This window comes from Piliocolobus tephrosceles, chromosome 7, assembly GCF_002776525.5.
Source record: "Piliocolobus tephrosceles isolate RC106 chromosome 7, ASM277652v3, whole genome shotgun sequence".
Lineage (NCBI taxonomy): Eukaryota > Metazoa > Chordata > Mammalia > Primates > Cercopithecidae > Piliocolobus > Piliocolobus tephrosceles.
Window position 1 is genome coordinate 143,423,105 of NC_045440.1, and position 11,441 is coordinate 143,434,545.

The following is an 11,441-nucleotide window of genomic DNA, read 5'->3' on the forward strand; positions in this document are numbered from 1 at the left end:
CGCCCCTCTGCTCTAGACCGGGGAAGGCACGCCCCTCTGCTCTAGACCGGGGAAGGCACGCCCCTCTGCTCTTGCAAGTAGACACATGGGGCCCAACCCCAAGGGTTCCTTGGTCAGTGTTCACTCAGACAGGTGACACGGCTCTGGACAGGACTGTGCTGGCCAAAGGACAAAGAGGACCTGACCTGCAGCCACTCACGCTTGAGATAGGAGCTCCAGCATTGCCAAGTCCTACTTGTGGGCTGGGTCAAACCAGGTTAGCATTCTGAGGCTTTGCCAGGACACCTGCTTCCCAGGCTTCTTGTGAGAATTAGGCAAGACGATGTTCACGGAGTCTTCGGTACAACGTACGGAGAAGACAGAGGACCACAGGTATTCCACAGGAGACCTGTCACTTCACTGCTCAGGATTTCAGCCCCTCCCTGTACACTATCTCATGGGAGCCCTGAAAGACCAGACAAGACAGCACCGTGCAAGAGAAAGTGAGAGGTGAATGAAAGCCTACTGGTGTCTGCATGCAGGACCTTCTGTCCTAGAACCCCAAAACGGTGGACTCGGGGGTTCTTCAATGTAGTGGCTGCCACGGAAGGACAGGGGAAAGATTTCTTAAAAATTACACATGCTTTTGTGTTTGGGAGATCTCGCTTATCCTGTCTGCTTCTCAGGGTTACAGGGTGACCTGCCACAGTTCTGAGACCTTTGACTATTTCCTTGACTTTCTGGGTCTCAATTTCCTCATCCGTAAAATAGAAAAAAAAATGCCTATCCCATGGCATCCTTACAGGAATTGAATGAGAGAGAACAGACTGCGTGTGCAGACAGTGCCGGGCAAGTCCACGACCAGCGTGTTAGTCCTCCCCTCCCTTCCTAGCTGCTTGCCTACAAAACAGAGCAAAGAGGATGGTATCTAGCTTCCTTCCCAGAGCTCCAAGCTGGGAAACAGAGACAGGATATGGCGTTTTTGTGCAAAGCATCTCTTAGTTAAAATATGCTTCTTCAGTCTTCGCTTTCTTTTTTTTTACATTTGTTCCAAGTTCCACTTATTTGCCGTACGAACTCTGGCAAGCCATTTGATGACAGTAACAAAATAATTAGTTTGCTATTATAGCCTACCATTATTTAGTGTGTTATAATTTAACACACCTTCAGAACAATCACCTCATTTCATCCATACAAGAACCCTTCCTCATTCACCGATGGGGAAACTGAGGCACACAGCGCCACACTAGTCACCTAAAGGGATGGAGCCGGAAATGCAGTGTCAGGATGGCACGTGCCTTTCCTGCTCCAGTCCCACAATGGGGAAGCCTGCACCATGTGGGGAGAGCCACTCCTGCCCAGGGCTCAGGGAACCTGGTACGAGCACAGGCCTGGAGTGGCATCACATGCTCACGCTGACCTCCACCTCATCTGCTCCACACCTGTTGGCCTCTGAAGACTCTCAGACTCCTCACCTGAGGATTCCTGGCATCTCTGACTCCAGTCCTGCTGAGATAGGGCCTACCAGAGCCCAGGAACGCCACAGGCCAACAAACCGTCTAGCACGCACCATCACAGCTCTTAGTCCTGCTGAGGGAGGATTTAGAGCTGGAAAATCCCAAACACCTCCTCAAGTGATTTCCGAGAGAGGCAGTGAGCTTCGTCATTCATAACATGCATGCTAAGTGCCAGCTCTGCAAGGAGCACGGGGCCACATGCTAGGAACACAAAGACAAAGGAAACGCAGCCCCTGCAATCGGGCGTGAATGGCGAGTGGGGAGGCCGACGCCTATCTGCAGAGCTGTGACAGACGCTGCACCAGAGCTGGGAGCCCATCCAGTGGGAGCATGGGGAAGTCACTTGGCTTAGTGCCTTCTAAAGGTAGAGCAGAGCCACTAGGCCCCTGAGCAAGGGCAGGGCACCTCAGGGCCAGGGCTGAGAGCCGAAAGGTAAGCGTATGGCATGCACAGGGTGAGTGGACACTGCAGTGTGGTATAAAGCACGGAGAGAGTGGGGCAGTGGGCGCTGCAGTGTGGTATAAAGCACGGAGAAGGTGGGGCTGGACTTCAGGCTGGAGGGGGGCAAGGTCAGACCATGCCTTGCTGCATCCCAGGAGGGGGCTGCTTTAGTCCCCTGTGTCTACAGGACATTGTGAAACCATGAAACATCATGTTCTTGGAGAGTGACAGTAAAAACTCTTTTTTCATATTATGGGGAAGAGGCTCAGAAGAGTGAACACAAAACGATCCCAATTTGGAGTGAATGAAGAAAAGTAGACACCGATAGCAATATGGGCATGGGTCCAGAGGGAGGCATTCCCGCTGGGTGCTGGGATTCCGTGTCATCCAGACATTATTTTCTCCATACTTTTCCTTCTTTTCTAAAATGAACACACGTTATTTGTGTGGGTTGGACTGACGTCTCAAAGAAGAAAAGAAATCCCCTTCCTGGGAGCCCAGGGCAGCTGCGGGGATAGCGCTGGGGGCAGTGGCTTCAGGAGCAGGCGGAGGCTGGAGGGCTGAGGTGGCAGGGCCAGTGCTGGGGCCAGTGAGGCCAGGCGAGAGGGAGGACCCATTAAGCCAACAGAGAGACCCCTGTCATCCACACTGGGGGCAGCAAGGAGAGGAGGGAAGAGAACTAGAATGAGGCAGTTCTGGAAGTGCTCCTGGCAGACGGCAGGGCAGTGAATGAAAACACTTGGAAGGCACAGTGTGAAGCGGAAACGCGGACGCAAATGTCACGTATTATTACCGCTGCCACCATGGTTTCTAATCGCGCTAAGCATGGGTAATGAAGCCTTCTCTGGCCAGCGCCTGACAAAGCCATCAACGAGCAGCTGCCAGCAGGACCCCACATGTACGCCACTGCCTGCTGTGGCTCGGGACGCTGACAGGTGAAACGCGTTACCAGATGCACAGAGGCACCTCCTCAGCGGCCCTGCATCTTTGGGCATTTGAAAACAGTTCTTGTGGGAGATCAGCCAGAAAAATCGTTTGGGAGTCCGGCTTAATATTGAAAATGCCACAGCCATTGAAATATGAATAGGAGAATGTCGGTAACAATATGAAATTGACAATTAGGGATAAGAAATACATTCCTGAATTGAAACAATAAAGCAGCAGCCCCTCTCCACCCACGGGTGCCTGGCAGGTCTTTGTCTGGGAAGCTGACAACGCTGCCCCACCTGTGTGTCAACTCAGCCGTCCCTATGCTGAAATCAGATGAGAAAACCACACAGCCGGTGGGTCCTTTGTTTGAAAACAGTCTTTTTTTTTTTTTTTTTTTGAGACAGCGTCTCGCTCTGTCGCCCAGGCTAGAGTGCAGTGGCAAGATCTCAGCTCACCGCAAGCTCCACCTCTGAGGTTTATGCCATTCTCCTGCCTCAGTCTCCAGAGTAGCTGGGATTACAGGCGCCCACCACCAAGCCCAGCTAATTTTCTGTATTTTTTAGGAAAGATGGGGTTTCACCGTGTTAGCCAGGATGGTCTCCATCTCCTGACCTCGTGATCCGCCTGCCTCGGCCCCCGCAAAGTGCTGGGATTACAGGCGTGAGCCACCGCGCCCAACCAGAAACAGTCTATCTTAAATGTACAATTCTTTGAGACACACAGAGATATACCCGATTAATTTTAAAAGGCCAAAGGAGAGAAATAAGACAAGTGAATAAAGTGCCACGTCCTCAGCTTCAGCTCCTCCCTTCCTCCCTGTCTCTTGACAGACAGGAGGGAATGCCCACTGTTCTCCAGGTGCCAGGTACCAGGACACAAGGGCCACTCAAACATGACTTTGTCCTCAAAGGATTGGCCAGACAAGTAAGCAGGTGACTCCACCATACTTCGCTAAGGGCTATATTTGGGGGACATTTGCCATGGGAGCCAGAGAATGGGTGAAAGCCCAGAGTCCAAGGAAGGTCCTCTGCTGGACACGGGGGTCTAGAGAGGTCGAGGAGCATAGGAACCAGGGCCCTGCGGTAAGTGGGCAACGCACAGCAAGAGGTATGGAGGGCAGGTGCCAGCAGCTGAGAGGAGGCCAGGGAGTGGGGCGAGCCAGAGAGGGCAGCCCCCTGCGAGTCAGGCAACTCCAGAAGGAGGTGGTCCAGCACACTGCATGGGGCTCAAAGGACAGAGCCTCCCCAGCCAAGACCCTCAGCCCACCCTCCCAGGCCCCATTCCCAGGGCAGAATCTGCTCCCAGTTCGTCCAGGTCCACAAAGGCTCCTGTTTGAAGCTGCAGGCCTGCAGGTGTGGAAAGCACCCCTGTTGCGGGACCAGTGTGCATCCTGGCAGGCCCGTGTCCCAGGCCACCGCATCGCTGGTGGCTGCGTGCCTCCCCCTGGTCCTTTTGAGCAACCACTCCCACCTTCTGTGGCTCCAGAACAGCCCAGTCACATCTGATCATGGCTTATTCAGTATTGCCCAAAACAGGTTCAGTTCCTAAGTCCTAGAATTGGAAAGAAATCTCTCGGTTTAGGATGGCAACAAAAATGCCTCCAGGGCCCAGGAAGAGAGGGAGCTGGTGGAGAGGCAGGCGCGGGTCTCGTCTGTGGGAAAGGCCTGCCCCTCAGGCAGCCAGGCCGCAGCATGTGGCTCTGCACAGCTCCAGCTCCTGATCGTTCAAGAGAACCAGAAAGGAGATTGAATCCGAAATTCCTATATTTTTACAATGACAGCTCAATTTTTTTTTTTTTTTTTTTTCACCCTAGGCAACCCAAATATATCTGCGAGCTAGATTGGGCCCGCTGGCCACACGTCTGGGATTCTCGTCGTTTGGTCGGAACACACCATCAGCAGTTCCCCTCACCCCCGCCTTAGAGGATCTGCCACGGCCTCCACCTTAGACACAAGGAGCACAGGTGTGTGACTGCCCGCAAGTCTCTCTTACTTCTGAACAGCCCTGGTGGTCAAGTTTTTCTTACTACATCTTCTCCACCGTCTCTCTAGACACTGACACAAATTACTAGACAGAGAAACAGGGGAGACATCCGATACTGAAGTTTGTATTAATTGGGGAGTTTTTGCTACGCTCTATTTCCAACAAATATTATCATCTTCATCATCTTCATTTTCAGTTTCATACTGTGAAAACCTCATAGTGCCAGAAGGAGTGAAACGAAACATCATAATGAAATGGGGGGGGGGGGGGGGGGGGCGGTGGGATCTTAAAAAATTGAAAAGCAAATGAATCCGACATACAGCTAGAGTATATCTGCTCCCTCCTTCCAGAGGCAGGACGTGGAAAGCGGCAACCCCAGACTCAGCAGAGTCACAAGCCTGGGCTCAAAGGTGCAGAGGCGCTGGCAGGGACACAGGGCAGGGGCCACGCTCCAGTTAGGCCAAGGGCAGCTCCACTGTCACCCACAGAACTTCCTCCAAGAAGCTATGACCAAACCAGCCAGAGGAGAGCCACAGGCACCTTAGGCCAATGTCCCTCTTCCTCCTTCCCCACCTCATGGCCGGCCGTACAGAGCTTTGGAAATCAGGAGCCCACCGCAGCAAAGGTGGCTGGAACCCTAGGGAGGGTCAAACTTACTCTCCCACACAGAGGGAGGCTAAGTTCCAGCAGTGCGCTGGGCCAGGGTGAAGGGGGGCTGGGGTAGCACCTCCCATCACGGTCCTCACTGGGACATACCTGGGGAAGACCTACATGACTGGTTCTCTGGCAGGCCCAGAACCCCTTGGCATGGGCAAATGGCAATGCCTGTCGGGCCTCAGCGCAGACACTGCAGAACAGGGCAGCAGAGCCTGGGGGAGGCATGATCGGCTGGTCTTCAGAGCGGGTGGGCGTCCTCCCCGGCCCTCAGCCTTCACAGGAGGCTGCCAGGTGAGAAGGGTGCAGTCCACACGCACTATGACCAGGACCCTGGGGCTGGAGAAGCCTCACAGGTGGACAACAGAGGCCGTCAGAGCAAAAGGGGCTTGTCCACTTCCCCAGAGGGCCGGCAGCCCCTAGCCAGGAAGTGGGGCCGAGATGCTGCGCCAATGCCCAGAAGTGAGGATTCGGGGTGGAGCCCTCTTACTCTAGGAAGAGGCTGTGCTCTGAGTTGCAAGACTAGAAGAGTAGGAGTAAAAAAGGGACACAGAGGGCCCAGTATGGCAGGAGGGCAGGCCAGGGGCTGGGCAGGAGGGCAGTCAGTGCCCGCATCCCATTTAGCCTTAACAAAGGCACAGAGAGACTGTGCCAGGTGGTAACATCACCATCCAATCCAACAGCACAAGGAAAGGAATTTTCCAAGGCTACTCACAGCTATCTACAACGAACTGGTTTGCCCAGACAGTATGACTGCAACTGCGGCAAACCAGTGCTCCCAAACATGACCAAATGCAAGCATTTCAGTGAAGGTCTCAGGGCAGGCTGGCCGAGCAGGAGGCAGGCTGGGCAGAGGGCAAATGCCACTCCGCACCCCTGGGCTCAGTCTCTGGCCCACATGGGCTCCAGGCATGGGTTTGCCACACTGTTCTGCAAACTTCTTCCTAAGGCAGATGGGAGACAGTGCCAGAGCATATCTGAAGGAGCCCCATGGACAGGGTCCTGCAGACCAGTGTGCAGGAAGGACAGAGACACATGAGGATGTATGAAGAACACGGGCTCCAGAATCAAACCCATCTGGGACAGAACCTGCTCCTCCACTAAGTCACTTACCTTCTCAAGCCTTAGTGTCCTTTTCTGTGTTTTACAAATTAGAAGACTCGCCTTACTGATTTGTGAACACTGCACTGGGCTGACAGATGTGAGAGCACTTTGTGGACGGTGACTCGGGATGGTAGTAACAGGGGGCGGCCACACAGCAACCTTTCTCTAGTTCTCAGCAAGGGTGATGCCAGCTCTGTCTGCCAAGCACGGGGGTTCTCCCTCATTCTGGCATTTTACCTTCCTAGGGTCAGTTAAGGAATAGATACCCAATAGTTATTTATTGAATCCCTGGGCATTGACCCGAAAAGTGTTCTTATTTGGATCAGAAATTTGGTCACTGGTCATTTTATTTTTAAAAAATCATGAGAATCTTAAGAGCTTCTAATGGAGGCAAGATGCTAGAGACAGACCTTGAGAAAAACCATTCTCAACATACCTGAGAAACATCGTGCCCAGAACTTCTTCTTGGTGCTTAATAGGTGTAACAAGAGGTCCACAGTCAGATAAACTGGGGAAGCATGAAACTTGGAAGAGTAGCAACGTTCCAGTATATCTGAGCAAGCTCCAAAGCCTCCTGCAAATAATTACTATAAATTCTGGGCACATTTTTTTTTTAATAAGCAATCTGAAGGCACTGGCAGGAAAAGAAAAACAGACATAGTCGAGAGAATAGAGAACAGACACCAGGAAGAAGGAAAACCACGGTGCCAGGTACCCTTCCTTTATGACTTCTGGTCTGAGGACAGGCCGAGTCAGCACTACTTGAAAACGAAATCCTGGGGAGAGACTCTGCCATCTTCCTTGGCCAAACAGTCTGAAAACAGAGTTTGCGCCAACCACAGCAAGGGAAAGGGAGGGAGCGTTCAGGAAAGGAGAGGGCCGAGAGCAGGAGTCCAGGATGTTGTGCACATGATCTGCCCAGAGCGTTGGCTTACTCCTGAACCTGGTGTGCATGGAGCAGAGTCAGTGAAGTCCAGCTAAGGAGAAAAGAACAAAACTGAGATTGGAGATGTTCAAGAGGTAGAGTTTTTGTTTTTGTTTTTGTTTTAATTGAAACAGAGTCTCACTCTGTCACCCAGGTTGGAGTGCAGTGGTACGATGTCGGCTCACTACAACCTCTGCCACCTGGGTTCAAGCAATTCTCCTGCCTCAGCCTCCCGAGTAGCTGGGACTACAGGTGCATACAAACACGCCCAGCTAATTTTTGTGTTTTTAGTAGAGATGGGGTTTCACCATGTTGGCCAGGCTGGTCTGGAACTCCTGACCTCAGGTGATTCGCCCACCTTGGCCTCCCAAAGTGCCGGGATTGCAGGCGTGAGCCATTGTGCCCAGCCAAGGTAGAGCTTTCAATTGCAGTCCAACAAAGATAAACACCTGCTAAATAATAATTTTTTAAATGAACTTTCTCCAAAGGACTATAACAGAATCCAGAGACTCCACACATAAGATGACAATGCTCAGGATATAGTTGAAAGTTAATTGACCTAAGAAGAACCAAGAAATATGATCCATCCTTAGGAGAAAAGACACTCAATAAATTGATGTCAATTTGAGGGAATACAGATGTTGCAATGAGCGGACAAAGATTTTTTAAGTTATTAAAACTATACTCCAGAACATTATTGAAAATACTCTGGCAATTCAGGAAAGAATAGGAAAACTCAGCAGACAGATAAAAATTACTTTAAAAAGTGGAAAAGCTAAAACTGAGAAATAGAGTATCTTCAATAAACAATGCATTGGATAGGCTTCACAGAAGAAAGTGATGGAGGAAAGAATCAGTAGATGGAAGTCAGGTCAAAGTAAGTCATCCAGTCTTAAGAAGACAGATAAATGAAACATGAACAGCTAGGAAAAAAAAAAAGTTTCAGGGACCTATGGAACAATATCAAATATTCTAACATACTGTCCTTGGAGGCACAAGAATGAGGCCGAAAAACACATGTGTTCAAAGAAGTCATAGCCAGTATTTCCCCTAATTTGGCGAAAAACATAAATATATAATCTCAAGAACTTTGGCAAAACCCAAGCAGAATAAGGGAAAGGAAACTTTCAACTAGAATTCTATATCCAATGAAAATATCCCTCAGAAATGAAAGCAAAATAAAAACATTTTAGATGAAAGAAAACTAAGAGAAATTATCAACAGAAGTCCTCCTTTACAAGAAACGCTAGAAGAAAGTTCTTTGAGCTACAGGAAATGAGTACCACATAGAAATGAAACTTGGCTATTTAGGTAACAGTGAAGACCATCAGAAATAGTAAATACTTGGGAAAATATAAAATATTGTTTTCTTATTTATTTTAAATACATAGGACTTCTTAAAACAAAACATATCATTATCCTTGTGTGATTTATAACGTACATAAATTTAACACATTTGACAACTATAGCTTAAAGGACAGGGCCGAGGCACAGGAACCAATGTGGTTGCAAATATTCTATATTTTATGTGAAATGACACAATAATAACTTTAAATAGACCATGAAAATTAAGGTTATGTATTGTAATCCCAAGAGCAACCACTAAAAACATAAAGAGGTATAGGTAAAAAGCTGACAGATAAATTCATATGTGAATATATAATTCATATATAAATACATACATATATGATATATTATATATAATTAAATAATACAAAAGATGGCAGGAAAAGGGAAACGCACGAATAAAAAGCAGTGGGATCATTCAGGAAACAAGTATGAAAATGGCAGACTTAAAGCAAATACCAATAAATACCTTAAATATTAATAAATTCAATACTCTAAAAGACAGAGATTGTTACAATAGATTAAAAAAGCAAACCGGGCGTGGTGGCTCATGCCTGTAATCCCAGCACTTTGGGAGGCCGAGGTGGGCAGGTCACCTGAGGTTAGGAGTGGGAGACCAGCCTGGCCAACATGGCGAAACCCTATCTCTACTAAAAATATAAAAAATTAGCCGGGTGTGGTGGCAGGTGCCTATAATCCCAGCTACACAGGAGGCTGAGACAGGAGAATCACTTGAACCCAGGAAGTGGAGGCTTCAGTGAGCCAAGATCATGCCACTGCACTCCAGCCTATGCGACAGAGTGAGACTCCGTCTCAAAAAATAAACAAACAAACAAACAAACAAATAGTAAAACAAAAAAATAAAAAGGAAAAATTCAACTATATGTTGTCTATAAGTAAAGTACTTCAAATATGAAAACTTAGGCAGGTTTGGAGTGAACGATTGAAAAAGGCATCCTTTGCAAATAGTATGTGTGCATTACCATACTGGCGAGGTTCTATTAACATCCTATGAAACAGACTTCAAGACAAAGAGTATTACCAAAGACTCATCATTGTCCATAATGAAGTGAAGTGAATCCCATTAGCAGGACATAATACTCATCAACATATGAGGATACAATCAAACAACTTCAAAATACACGAAGCAAAAGCTGACATAATTAGAGGGAGTCAGACAATTCCACAATCATAATTGGAGATTTTAAGATCCTGCTCTCCGCAATTGACAGCACAATTAGCAAAACAAACAAACAAACAAAAAACAAAAAAACAAAAAAAAACAACAAAACATTCGGTAAAGACATAAATGAACTGAGCAACACTTGCAACTCCAGAGCTGGTGTGCAGAGAGCACTGCAGCAAACAACTTCAGATCCACGTCCTCTTCCAGCACATAAGGTGCGCTCACCAGGACGAAGCTGATGTGGGTCACAAGACAAGTCTGAATAGATTTAAAATGACTGAAGAGATACGGCGTACACATTCGACTCTAGTGAAGGATATATCTCCCTTGGTTGTTAGGGGAAATATACTGAGGTTTGCAATCTATTTTCAAATGCATGCACAAAGTATGATGGACTAAGAGATGGATGAAAAGGTGGATATAGTAATAGATACTCAATAAAGGAAATATAGCAAAACAGTAGTGGTACAATCACTGGTGTACCCACCATCTAGATTTAACTTTGCTGTATGTTTAAAAATCTTTACAATTAAAAACATATCTAAAAATCAACTCATTTTCTGAAATGGAAGACTTCTCAAAATCCTTAAGATACAAATGTGTGTGGAAATCCCCAAGAGGGAGAGGTGGATATGAGGAATTTTCCAACTGATCTCTCTCAAGAACCAACCCCACCCCTTTTAAGGAAGATCTCAAAGAAATCGAGGCTCAAAGACCCTCCTGGTGTGGTCGAATAGGCCCCAGCAGGCTTTGTGCCAGGCAGGCCTGATCTTTATTCTAATTTCACTGATTCCTCACGTGGAATTACTTCATCCTTCTGAGTCTCACTGTCATCATCTGTTAAATGGGGCTAAAAAGTGCATGCACTCAATGGATTCTGTAAGAACGAAACATGGCCAGGTGTGTTAGAAGCCCACGTCAATGGCTAGTATATAGCAGGTACATGAGAATTTATAGTGACCCTCTCTCCCTTGTCCTCCGGAGTCGGGAGTGACATGCTCGGAGCTTTGCTTCTTTGCTCTTCCTCTAGCAGTGCTATTTACCATGAATGCTTATAGAGGAAAAGAAGCAGGAAAAGCAAGCATTTAGCAGGGTACGCCAGTGTCTCAAAGGCCAGATAATAAAGATGTTGGGTGGCAGCACAAGGGGAAAGAAGAGGCAGGTGAAGAGATATGAGAGAATCCGCAGGATTTTCTTCTTAAAAAAAAAAAAAAAAAAAAAAGGTCCTGGCCAGGAGCAGTGGCTCATGCCTATAATCCCAGCACTTTGGGAGGCCGAGGCAGGCGGATCACAAGGTCAGGAGATCGAGACCATCCTGGCTAACACAGCGAAACCCTGTCTCTGCTAAAAATACAAAAAAAAAAAAAAAAAAAAA

General features: G+C 48.0%; 1 protein-coding gene across 1 annotated transcript in view; it reads right to left on the minus strand.

Moving 5' to 3' along the window:
- Positions 1–11,441, minus strand: part of TRAPPC9 (trafficking protein particle complex 9) — a 697,716-nt gene that overhangs the window by 197,487 nt on the left and 488,788 nt on the right. The gene's annotated exons all lie outside the window — the stretch shown is intronic.